At 51.8% G+C, this 13,268-nt stretch overlaps 1 protein-coding gene across 1 annotated transcript in view; it reads left to right on the top strand.

Moving 5' to 3' along the window:
• Positions 1-7,016: 7,016 nt before the first annotated feature.
• PRDM11 (PR/SET domain 11) overlaps positions 7,017-13,268 on the top strand; it is a 92,442-nt gene continuing 86,190 nt past the window's right edge. The window contains exon 1 of the mRNA XM_070473126.1: positions 7,017-7,233. The gene's annotated coding sequence lies outside the window, so the exon portion shown is untranslated. The remainder of the gene's footprint in view (positions 7,234-13,268) is intronic.

Here is a 13,268-nt window from a genome sequence, read left to right as displayed (position 1 = left end):
TTGTTCAGTTAGTTACTCAAGAGTCTTCTCCAGCACCGCAATTTGAAGGCATCAATTTTTCGGTGCTCAGCTTTCTTTATGGTCCAATTCTCTTATCTGAACATGACTACTGGAAAAACAATAGCTTTGACTATACGGACCTTTGTTGGCAAAGTGACATCTCTGTTTTTTAATATACTGTCTAGGTTTGTCATAGCTTTCCTTCCAAGGAGCAAGCATCTTTTAATTTTGTGGTTGCAGTCACCATCAGCAGTGATTTGGAGCCCAAGAAAACACAATTTGTCACTGCTTCCACTTTCCCCTTCTATTTGCCATGAAGTGATGGGACTGATCTTAATTTTTTGAATGCTGAGTTTTCAGCCAGCTTTTTCACTCTCCTCTTTCACCCTCATCAAGAGGCTTTTTAGTTATCTTCACTTTCTGCCATCAGAGTGGTGTCATCTGAATATCTGAGGTTGTTGATATGTCTCCTGGCAATCTTGATTCAAGCTTATGATTCATCCAGCCCAGCATTTCACATGATGTACTCTGCATATAAGTTAAATAAACAGGGTGACAATATACAGCCTTGTCCTACTCCTTTCCCAATTTTGAACCAGTCAGTTGTTCCAGGTAAGGTTCTAACTGTTGCTTCTTGACCAGCATACAGGTTTCTTAGGAGACAGATAAGGTGGTCTGGTATTCTTAGCTCTTTAAGAATTTTAAATGCCCTTGAAAAGCGGCAATTTGTAGTTGATAGTAGAATACAGTAGAAGGAATGGTATGCCAATCTGAAATTAGGTTATAAAAGATGATTACTTTCTTCTGCCTCTATCTCTCTGATCATTCACTCCAAGGAAGACCAGCTGCCATATCAGGAGCAGTCCTACTGAGATGCCCAAATCAAGAATCTAAGCTCTCTCTTCAACAACCACAGGAATAGGGTGATCAGCTTGCCCTGGTTTGCCTGAAGCCAACCTGCTTTTAAAGCTGAAAATCCCATATCCTGGGAATCCTCCTCATTTCCAGGCAAACTTGCATCATGGGTTATCCTACATGTAAGAGAGTTTGGAAGTGGACTCGCCAGCCCGAGGCAAGCCTTCAGCCCAGCTGACAACCTGGCAAGCCCCAGCTGACAACCCGACTGCAACTTGCAAGTGATTCTAAGCCAGAACCAGCCTGCGAAGCTGCTCCCAGGATTCCTGGTTCTCAGAGACAGTGAAGTAGGGAAGATGCCCTGGAGAAGGGGATGGCTCTCCACTCCAGTATTCTTGCCTGTAGAATTCCATGGACAGAGCTGCAGCCCATGGGGCTGCAAAGAGTGGGACATGACTTAGCAACTGAAGAATAACAATAACAACAACATTGATTTAAGCAACAAGGAGCCTATTAAAATGAGTTAAGGTAGCTCATAACCCTCTGAAAAGTTGATGAACCAAGTGCGGGGTGCACAGAGACAGAGTCATAGCCAAGACCAAGCCACAGAACCAGTGAGGACGCTGCCCAATCCTGCCGACAGATACTTCCTAGGACTTGTACCACCAGCCCCTGCAGCTCTTCCGTATCCAGCTACAGGCACTCCTGCCCTCGAGAACTGACTCTAGTGCACCCCGACTCTCACCAGAAAGGATCGTCCAGGGTCCATGTCTCTATGTGTCACTAGATTCCAGTCCAAAGGTGGGGGAACTCATCTAACTGGCTGAGGCTTCATCATGTGTCTTTGAGCTACTATAACAAAACACCACTGGCAACTTGAAAACCACAGAAAATTATTTCTCACAGTTCTGGAAGCTGGAAGTCCAAGATCAGGTTGGGTCTAGTGAGAATCCGCTTCCTGTTTCTTGAACGGCTATCTTCTCTTTGTGTTCTGCTTGGTGGGAAGGTCAGGGGAGCTCTCTGGAGTCTCTTTTATAAGGGCGCAAATCTCATTTATAAGGACCCCACCTTCATGACCTATGCACCTCCTGAAAGGGAATTTTTGATGTTTTCAGATTCTCTAGTGGGCACGGGGGCGGGCACACCCTGGGTCTCTCCAGGGCTCAGAAGGGTGGGAATTTCCCCAGTCACTGGAAGGGAAGTCAGAGGCTGGGCAGCCAGAAAAAAAGACAGGCCCACATCAACCTCATGAGCAGGGGGGACAGTTAAATAACATGGTTTATGAACACACCTACCCACTCACTTGGCACTTGGTCAACGTTAGCAGCCACATGGTGGCCAAGGTGATGGTGTGAAAACCTAAGTGAGGTCCTGCGTGTCCCCGGCTGTAAAGCATCACTGGCTCCTGCTGCTGCTAAGTCACTTCAGTTGTGTCCGACTCTGTGCGACCCCATAGATGGCAGCTCATCGGGCTCCCCTGTCCCTGGGATTCTCCAGGCAAGAACACTGGAGTGGGTTGCCATTTCCTTCTCCAATGCATGAAAGTGAAACATGAAAGTGAAGTCGCTCAGTTGTGTCCGACTCTTAGCGACCCCATGGACCACAGCCTACCAGGCTCCTCCGTCCATGGGATTTTCCAGGCAAGAGTACTGGAGTGGGGTGCCATTGCCTTCTCCATCACTGGCTCCTACTGATGTTCAAATAATCCAATCCATGGAAAAGCATGGCCTAGATCCAATCCTTTCTCCTGCTCGTCTCCTTCCCTCTCTCCCCTTCTACACGAGGCTCACCTTGAGCCACGCCATACGACAAGCTTGGCTAGCTTCTGCTTGAGGGCCTTCGCAGGGGCTGTGGGGCTGCAGGGACTCACCTGCTCAACCGTGGGTGGGGCTGGCCCCTCCCCGTTGATCAAGGCTCCCATGAGATGCCACATCTCTGAGGCCCTCCCTGTCCGGGGTTCTAAAGCTGCTCTTCCACCCCCAACCTGCATCCTAATCATCTTACCTTGCCAGGCATGTGGTAGACAGTCCACAGGGGGCAGTGGCTTCTGTAGAAAAGAGGAGTCTATTTCCTGCCAAAACTCAGGAGGTACAAATGAGGGGTATCTTGGAGGGGGCGGGGGAGGGGGTAGGGGACAAAGGTTTGTGCTTTCTGGGCAGTTGACAGGAGAGAGGCAAGCTGTTTGTCAGCAGAACCAAAAAATAGTCACAATGATCTGACCCAGGGCATTTGATCTTAGTCATCATCGGCAGCTGAGCGAGGAATCCCTTGGTTATAAGCCAGTCCCTCCTCCCTTCCAAGAGAAGAATCCCTCAGCTGTTGGGCGAGTGGACAAGACAAGACCAGAAGAGAACCATGCCTGGCTTAACACAAGGCCCACGGAATCCAACTCCCTTCAGCAACCCTTCCAAATGTGGATTTATTTTAAATATTTATTTCTTGCCATTAAAAGTCGGAGGGAGGCATCTTTAATAAAAGGCAGAGAAAACAAAGCTGAGTCAGTAGGATTAGAAGTGGGAAAGGAGGAATGACAAGGGAGCAACTGCCAAAGTTGCTGGGAATGGGGGTGGAACCTGGCCCTGAGCTTCCTGGCAACCTGTGTAAAAAGGGAAACCTGATCAGTTACGCAGCTCTTCTTGTTAGCAAGGGAGATGCTTGCCAGTTCCTCGAGGGAAATGCAGTTGATCTTTAGTCTGTTTTTTCCAGGCACTAAATCCTGAATGAAATTTCTCCCTCAAGGCTTTCAGAAGGGTCATTGATTGATGCAATAAACACGCATCCTTGGTTCACAGCAAATGTGGAAGTGAATCTCCAGTGATCCACGGGGCATTTAAGTCACAGCTCGTTCCATATATGTTTTGCTTGGGTTATCAATAGCAGGTGGAAAGGTCTCAGATTAGCTTTTCTTTCTGAAGATCTGAGCATCGTTCACTTAGAACATGTCAATGTCCTCACAGGGACCTGGAGGTGACTGGGATTGTTGGTACATTTTTTGTAGGGGGCAGTCATGAAGAACCTCATCTCCCATCGCAAAGTCCTGGTCAGCTCCTATTGTGTGATATGCCCAAGAAAGAAACAAGGCAAATATTTTACCAACCATTAGGCTGAAAATTTGCATTATGGAGAAGGATGACAAACCAGAAATGTCCAAGAGTGGACAGCATTGAGCAATGGAGTCAGGCAGATCTGGGTTTGAATCTTATCCTACTTCTAACTAACTGTGTGGCCTCAGGCAAGTTTCTTAACCTCTGAGCATGATTTCCCTGTCTGCAAAAATAGTGATGATGCTGATTGCCTTGGATTATGGAGAGAGTCAAATGGTAAGGTCCCTGAAAGTATGTGTCACGTGCTCTATTCACTTCAACCCCCTTTGTACCACCCGACCCCCAACTAGTTCTCAGGGGATCTGAGTGGGGCTCCTGTTCATTCTTACTTCTGTGTTTCAGGCCCAACTCAGCCCACAGAGGGAAGCTGGGGCCCAGCCTCACAAGGCCCACCTTGTCCGGACTACTTGTCTACAGGGATTACCTTCGGGCCCCGGGGTAATCACCCTAGGTCATTACCACTTTCTGCCCACGGACCCTGGGCATTCGTGCCGGCCCTTGGCTGCCTTGGGCTCCCAGAAACTCTCCCGGTCTTGTTTCAGATTCCTTCCCAAGCCGTGGTGTTGATCATGTGGCTACAGGGCAGCTTCTTGAGGGAACAAGTGGTCCAAACTCTGTGTCACAGAGGAAGAAGCCGGAGCCCAGACAGGAAGAGTCACGTGCCCCAGGTTCCATGGCAGGGGGGTGGCAGGCCGGACCTCAGACCTGAGTCTCTGAACCACGCAGACTCTCTGTGCCTTCGGAGTGTGACGACTGGAGACTCCTGGCCTGCAATGCCCGAGGACCCAGCCTCATTCCAGAGTTGGAGCCTGGAGGCCAACTGTTCCTGGCAAAGAGAAGCCAGACTGGGCCAAATGGATGGGAGATTTAAACAGAAAACCAGCGCCACATGGAAAAACTCCCTCTTTGCCTCACTCCTCAGCTCATTCTCTCAAAGACCATTTTGCTTTTTGGAGGCTGTGACCACCTTCTCTCTTTATCCTCTTGGCTTTCTGGCCTCGTGTCGGCTCCTCTGCCCCACCCACTCTGGAGTCCAGTCATAGCTGGCCACATGTAACACACCCTGCCACTTTGAGACTTGCAGGTCTTTGCCAGCGCTGTTCGCCTTCCTGGAACGCCATCCTAGCACTGGTGGAAATTCCAAGCCCCCGTCAGGGCCCACCTCTGACACCCTTTCCTTGGTGACTCCTTCTCAAAAGGAATACATGGCTTCCTTCTTGGTGTCCTTTCCTCTCCCTGCCCAACCACCTGGCCTCCAGTTTAAAGCTATGCATTAATTTTTGAATTAATTTGAGTTAACTACCAGTTCCTCCATCTCCTGGCCAGACCAAGACCTCCTAAAAGGACCAGGTCTAACTAATCTTGGTACTCCCCAGTACCCAACACTCTGCCCGGCACTGAGCAGAAAGACTCAAGAAACTTTTCATAGTTACATTGAAAGTCATAGAATTCTGATGTTAATTACCGTTACTTGAGCAACTACTGTGAGCAGTCTGGTGGTAGGCTCTTTAAACAGTTTCATGGCTCCTCACAGGGAGCTGGCAATGTGGGTTGTTAATTGTGTGTCCCACTTTGCAGATAGGAAACTGAGGCTCAGAGAAGGGAAGTCCCTTACTCAAGATCACACAGGAAGTAGAAGATGAAGGATTTCAAGAAGGTGTGTTTGTGATGCCAGAGTCAAGGGAAATAAAAGATGTGGTACGTATAAAGCTTCTCCCCTCAACCCCCAACTTCCAGACTCCAAGAGCTAGAAGCATGTCCTTGGGTCTGACCATGGATGCCATCTGGGACTCAGGGTCCCAGCCAGCAGGGAAACTGACAGGGAACTCTATCCCGGAGAGGAGATCTCCCCGGGGCGGTACCCACTGGAGGCCTCCTGTGCCAAGACTTTCAGGGCTTCAGCGGGTGTCAGTCGGCCGGCTAGCCCCTCCCTAAGCAGCGCCCCGCCCAGGCGCGGTCCTGAGGTCAAATTCCACCTGACAACTTTCTACTGGAGGTTACACCGCGGTTTCAGAGCCAGAGCAGCAGAGCCGCCTTTGACAGGAGAGATCTCGCACTTGGGCCCCTTGCCTTGCAGACAACGCCAGAAGAACACGGTTATTTTGGGAGTAATTGTTTTGGTTACGCCATCCCGCGCTGTTCTCTACTCCATCCTAACCCGTCAGGTTTCTAAGCCTGGAATAAAGCCTTTCAAGCTTTTAAACACCGTCTTTATGAAAATTCCGCCCGATCTTTTCCTTGCTACCTTGTTGCTCTGCGATGTTGAATCCCATTTCACAGATGAAGAAATTGAGGATCCAAGCAAGAGATTTCGGTTTAAACATCTTTCCCAAGACAGCCCGGGACCAGCAAGTCCGGTTCTAGGGATCTCAATTCCGGTAACAAATTCCGATTTGAAGAACACTTGCGGTTCGCGACGTTCAAACCGCAGCCCCAACGGAAACAGTTAAACGTTTCAAATGAACCCCCCAGCCCCCTTCCCCAACCTTCAGCGGGATGCACCTGGCTTGACAACTTCAGTTTGTATTTCCGAATAGCTGGGCATTCAAAGGGTTAAACCGGATCAGGAGGGGGCTAGTTGCGGGCAGCGGAGCCAAGAAAGGGTTAAAAATATCAACACATTTGCTCCCCCGTTTGGTTCACAAGGGGCAGCAACAGGAGTGGGGGAGCCAGGGAGCCCCCTCAATGAGTGACTTTTTAAAATTCTAGAACTTTTAATTCCTACCAAAAAAAAAAAAAAAAAAAGTGTCCCAGTTCGAAAGTTCTTTTAACCTTTTCTTTTTTTCATTATTTTTTTTTCTCGATTTCTCCGCGGGCCGGCTTATAAAAGTCGCCCTGTCCTTTTGGGCTCGAGGACCCGGGTTCCCCGCACCCCCGCTCCCCTCCAGGCAGGGCGCGGGGCGGGGGCGCCGAGGGGACCCCGGGAGTTTTCTCCCGGGGCCGGGTTGGGACGCGCGGCTGGTGAGTCCCGGCTCCGGGCCCCTGAATTGGGGGGTCCGCGTCTGCCCCAAACGCCGCTTTCTTCCGTTTTCCATGTCATTTCCTGTACTAATAAGATGGTGGTCAAAGCAGAGGAGGAGAGCAGCAGCGAGTCGCCGCCGCCGCCGCCGCGCCGAGGCTGGCGCTGAAACTTTGCCGGGGCCCAGCGCGCCCGCAGCGCGGCCGCTCCCGCCGCGGGGGCCGCCAGCCGGGGCCGCGCCGCCTCCGCCGAGCCGCCCGCCCGGGCCCGCCCGCGCCGCCCGGGCCCCGCGGCCGCCGCGGCGCTCCCGGGAAGGTGAGTCAGCCCCGGTAGCCACTGTGGCCATTGAAAATGGCTTCGGAAAGCGCTCGGCAGTTTGCCAGCGCGCGCACGCGCGCGCCGGGGGGCCGCCGGGGCAGGGGCTGCGAGCGGCCGCGGGGGCGGCGGGCGGCCGGGGGGTGCAGCGCCCGCGGCGCGGGGGGGGTCCGGGCGGCGCAGGAGCGGGGCGGTGGTGGCGGTGGGGGTGCGGCTCGCCCCGGCCCGAGGTGGGTTAACCCTTCGGCAGGTAGCTGCCGCCGCCGCCGCCGCTGCGGGACTCGGGGGCCGCCCCTCCGCCTCCTTCCTCCCCGCCCGCGCCCCACTCGCTCGCTCACTCGCCTTGTTACAATGTAGCCTTTGCTCTGCGCCGGCGTGCCGCCCGCTGACGGACGTGGCCGCCGACCAATGGCAGCGGCCGCCCGGGCCCCGGGCGTTCGGCCTGAGAACGCGGACACGGGCGGGGCGGGGCGCCTGCTGGCTGGACGGCTCGCCGCTGCCGCTGCTGCTGCTGCTGCTGCTGCTGGCCTAGTTCTCGTGGGGCGGTGGGGGTGGGTGGCGCGCTTTGGGCTCGGCCACGGGGGTTGCCGCGGACGTGGGAGGCACGAGTCCTGCCGGGGTGCGGTGGGGGCCCCCTTTCCAACGCGGTGCACGATTACCTGGTAAACGTGGTTGCGCCGGGGGCCATTTCTTTCAACACGTTTCGCTTCCCAGGTGCGGTGTAGACTCTTTGGGAAATCTCTCCGGAGTGTAGCCTCCATTCCAACCCCCGCTCCCCGCCGCAGTCCCCAAGGTAGTCTCATCTGCAGGCACTTGGCGGCCGGTGACCTTTCTCCGGTCAAGGCCAGCACGCCCCAGGCAAGTGGCTGCAAGGAGAATACGGAATGTCTTGAGCGCTGGTCGGTGCTGGTGGAAAAGTTGCTCGTGTCTTGTACGGGGTGGTGTTGGGCGATAGGGGTTAGACCACCCTCGGGATGGGCTGGGACTTCAGGGAGAAAAATGTTAAACCTCTCTTCTTTCTCAGACGCTTGTTTCATGTGGAGTAACGCTGTTGTATATAATTCAGAGTGGCTGAAAGGAAACACACCCAGCTCTTTGTCCCCGTGGACAAGGGGAAGAATGAGACAGGACTTTTGATGCCTGTAAACCTATAAACTGGGGGTTCTGTCTGTGCTGTAGCCAAAGAATTTTCCATGAAGCATGATGCCTGTGGCACCCAAGCTGTCCTTTGCCCTCATTTCCCCTTGAGAGAAAGGAAGGGGTTGGGGCTATGAGGTCCATGGGGCAGATGTAACTTTCCTTCCCTGGAGAGTGGGGCATTATTTTTGCTCACTGACTTTCTCAGAGGTGGGTGAGCAGAGCCCTGTGTAGGCACCTGTCTATAAACCTTCCTCTCTGGAATAGAGCCCAGGCTGGTTGCTTTAATTTAATGAAAAAGGGCTTCTCCATTGGAGTCCTCCTTCCCCTTCATACTGACCTGGGACTTTGGACTTGACACTGTTACCTTTGACCTCTCCGGATCTTGCTCCTCCATCCCTAAAGTAGGGCCAACAAAGCCTGTCTGGGCAGGCGGTTGTGAGATGAAATGAGACAGCACAGAGACAGCCTAGCCCACAGCCCACAGTGAGTTAAGAAGTATTTTTCTTCCTGGGATTATTGCAGAACACTCTCCAGGGAATATCAGAATTGCCCAACAAGCCCCACCCGGGTCCATTCAGTCCCAAACTTGCTGGGGCCTCCAAGGGGCAACTGAGGCAGAATCTATGCTGCCTACCCTAATGACTGCTCAGAGATGGGGGGCTCCCCTCACTGGCCCCAGGGGTTCTTCATCAACCCTCACAGCTGTCACTTACATACTACTCCAACCTGAGTTACAGTTCTGTCCTCTTGACCTTTTGCATTGATGTGTTTCATAAATTTGTTGTCTTTGGTGTCAAGACTTATAGCTTCTGAATCTTTCCTCACCTGGACTTAAATGGGGGGAGGGGGGTCCCCCTGGTTCTAAGTTCTTGGCAAATGTGAAGGAAGTGAAGACCACTGGACAAGTAGGCAGGAGTCATTCCTGTTTATTCAGCTGCCTCCTCAGCTCGATCTCTTGACTATCTCATGGTTATGACCCACACACAGAGTCCGAGGCTGTTCCATCATTTTCTTCCCTAAACCACCTCCAGGGCTCTCATCTTGGCCAAGGCTACCCCCATCTTGCTAGTCCCTAAGGCAGAAACCTTGCTGTCTCCGTTCCCACACTGCAATCCACTGTATCTCCAGGTCTAGGGAACTTCAGCCTATTAAATTGAATCCATCCACTTCTCTCTGTCTTCTCTTCCCTAGCATCTTGGTTAAGCACCGCTGTTTATTCCCAAGACAATAGCACGAGCCCCCTAGCTCCACCTGTGACCTCCCCTCCACGTCAGTCTCAGGGTGGTAGAGTGATCTGTTCCCAAGAAGCTCACAACAGACTCCCCATTTCTGTATAAAGCATTGAAAAGTCTTCGCAGTACTTGTGAGATAAAGAACCAAATTGTTCCCACGGTTTACAAGCCTCTGAGTGATGTGGGCCCTATCCTTTCCTTGGCCTCGTCTTCCATCTTCCCTAGATCTCTGTTCTCCTCTGCACATGTCAGTCCCTCCTTCTGGAATACTGAAACAGTTGTGATCTAATGCATGAGTTAAGATTGGGGGACAGCAAGATGGAGTGAGTATCTGGTGGTGCTTAATGCTACACCCTAAATATTTCCAGTTCCTCCAGGCAGGCGCGTGTAGGACTGACTGCAGCTCCCCTTGTGCTGGGCGGGGCTGTGTGACTGGCCGATGAGTTGTGAACTACAGTGGCCCATGCCACTTCTGGTCCAGAGCATCTGGTTGCTGGCATGAGAGCCTCCTGAGTGCTCTTTCCCTGTGGTGTGGCATCTGGCAGGAGATAGGGTTGGTGGCTGCTTCTGCTGGCCTGGGTCCCTGTGTCGCTCCCTGAGTGGAGCCCCTCGGTGCCCCTTGATGGACGTGCAGCATGAGTGATGGTTAAGCCTTTGTTCTTTCAGGCCACTTAGATTTGGAGGTTGTTTGTTACTGCGGCATAACCTAGCCTGTTCTGACTGATACAGAGACTGGGGGAGCATTCTAGGCAGAGATGAGTACACACACACAGGCTTGGAAAAGCTCATCCTCAGTGGCCAGGGTGATCTTTTTGACAAATAAATCTGAGTCTGTCAACCCCTGCCTGAAAAGCCTTCTGGAATCCTTCAGTTGCCCTTCAGACACCATGGGGACACCATCTTAAATCCCTCCATTTATCATGTTCAGCCTCACGTAGTACTTTACTCACGTTTCCTCTGCCCTGGCCATGCATTCCATTTCAGCTGTGCAGGTCTCCTCATCCTTCATCTTTCAGCTTCAGCATCACCTGTTCAGGGAAGCCCTCCCTGGTTAGGGCAAGCCCTCCACTACAATCTCTCACGGCCCGTGTACCTTTCCTTTATAGCACTCGTCTCAGTGGTGGTTTTACATTTATTGGTGTATTTACAGATTGCAGGCTTCCCTGGTGGCTCAGTGGTAAAGAACCCACCTGACGATGCAGGAGACTCGGATTCAACTCCAGGGTTGGGAAGATCCCCTGGAGAAGGAAATGCAACCCACCTCCAGTATTCTTGCCTGGGAAATCCCATGGACAGAGGAGCCTGGCGGGCTACAGTCTATGGGGGTCTCAAAACACACAATTTAGCAATTGGGTGAGAATAACATTGACTGCAGTCTTACTCTTTCATCTACCATCAGCTCTGTGAGGTCAGGGCCTGGTTTGGTGTGCGCATGCCGCTGTACTTTCAGCGTCCATGCACATGAGCTGCTCAGTAAATACCTTCTGACGAATCTCTGAGCACTGGCTGTAGGCTCATGGTGTGCTGGGAGCTAAGGACAGGATTCATTATAAACGCTGTCCCCCTGGGGTGTGGGCAGGTAGGTCCAGCAGGAAGGAGGTGTCAGGTGTGGCAGGCAAAGTGATTGGCCTGTAGAGAACGGATACCAAGCTTCCCATGTTTACAGGTGTTCATACCCCCAGAAAGACTGTGTTTCTGGGATATATGAGAGAAAATTCCAGGAGGGCCAAGAAGATGAGATTTAGTAGATCGTTGAGGTCTCTGATCTGGAGAATATATGATTTAGTGAAGGAACTGCACAATAAGAGATCCAGGGCTGGTGAAAATGAAGGTCATGGTGATGAAGGCAGCTAATGTTTACTGAATGCTTACTGTGTCCTAGGTATGGGCCTAAGCATGTCACATACCATATGCAAAAAACAGAGATAGGGGTTATTATTTCCATTTCACAGATGGGGAACCCGAGTCCCCAAGAGGTGATGGAAAGGATCCAGGGCTACACAATGATGTAGCCAGGATTGGAACCCTGGATCTGATGCCATCTCCCTAGGATGCCCTCTTAGAGTGAGGGCAGAGAATTCCAGACCCATCAAGAAGAAGCCGCTTTGGAAAAGTCACATGGGGCTATGAGGTTTCCCGGACGTGACCCACCTAACATCGCATTTGAGCAGAAAAGTTCTTGGCTCAGAGCTGCCTGGTAGCCTTGGTACCGGGGCTTGTCTAGAACCATCTGGTGCCTCCTCCATCCTTCTTGGGGCCTAGGAGTCCTTAGCGGCCCCAGAACCCTGTGTTCTTAGAGTGGGCCTGGGAGGGACTTCCCTACAGCTGGTCCAGGGCTGCACCGGAAAAATAAGCCATGCAGAAAGAAAAAAAAACAATGAAGAAAAAAGAAAAATGTGATGTTATTTTTAAAAAGCCTGTTTCATATTGCAGATTTATATCTGCGTTGAAAAGGCCAGCATTCACAGAGGCGGTCATTCGTGGTGGCATGCTCAGGGCTAAGGCTCTGTAAGGGGGGAGGCCTGAGGTATCCTTCGGCTCTTCCTTCGCTCATCGGGTGGTCAGTGCACACAACCAGGCACTGTGCTGTGCTTAGGGGTGCAATGCAAAAGCCGGTCCTTATCCCTCCAGAACTCACTGACCAGTTAACCAAGCAGTTTCAGGGTACAGCAGAGGGGAACAGGAGAGTGGGCCATGGACTCTAAGTCAAGGAAAGCGTCCCTGAGGAGGCGGCCTTTCAGCTGGGTTTTGAAGGATGAGTAGGAGTTGGAGAGAAAGGAAGGCATTCCAGCATGGAGTGTGGCTTGTACAAAGTCATGTGCATGCAGAAGGGCTTGGGGAGACTCTGGTAGTTCATTTGGCTGAAGGGGGCAGGAAAGGGAGGAGGTGAAGGGAAATGAAACCGGAAAGAAATGATAGTGATGATAATAGTGATATGACTAACACACCAGTCTGATCCTGCCTCAGGGCCTTTGCACTGGTTGTTCCCACTGCTGTAACACTCTTACCCATTATTTCCATGGTAGGCTCTCTCACCTCCATTGGGATTTGCTCAAATGTCACCTTCTCGTGGGTACTTTCTTATTTAAAATCACAACCCCTGTCCCCTTATCCTGCTGTTTCCCTACCTTTTTTTTCCTCTGTTTTTCTCCATAGTGCACACCATGTATAACATGCCTTGTGTTTTACTTATTTATGTTGGTTTTGGCTGCCTCCCTTAATTTTACTTAAGTTCCCAGAGAGAGGGGGAGTTTTGTCAGTTTTGTTCAGGGCTGCAAGAATAGTGCATGGCACATCTAAGGCCTGGTATTTGTGGAATGAATGAATTAATGGAGCACTTACTATTAATATATGCAAAGTCCTTCATGATGTGTTTTCTATGTCACCTTCCCAGCAGCACCCTGAGACTGGTGCTATTATTTCCCTTTAGGAGTGCGAGGCTCAGAGAGGTGGACTAACTTGCCCAAGGTTTCCCATTTGGTTAGCAACACCGTTGGGATTTGAACCCAGGTCTCCTAGCTCCTGAGCCCTTCCACCTAACACGGAGACTCTATCCCAGCCAGATTGTAAAAAGGTTATGACCGCTCCGCAGAGGAGTTTATACTCTGTCTGTGGGGCCTCTGGGAGCCACAGAAGGTTTTATGAGGAGAAAGCTGACATGGA

The sequence above is a fragment of the Odocoileus virginianus genome, chromosome 10 (assembly GCF_023699985.2).
Source record: "Odocoileus virginianus isolate 20LAN1187 ecotype Illinois chromosome 10, Ovbor_1.2, whole genome shotgun sequence".
NCBI lineage: Eukaryota > Metazoa > Chordata > Mammalia > Artiodactyla > Cervidae > Odocoileus > Odocoileus virginianus.
The sequence above is the reverse complement of the archived record's forward strand: the minus strand, read 5'-3'. Positions and strand labels throughout refer to the sequence as shown.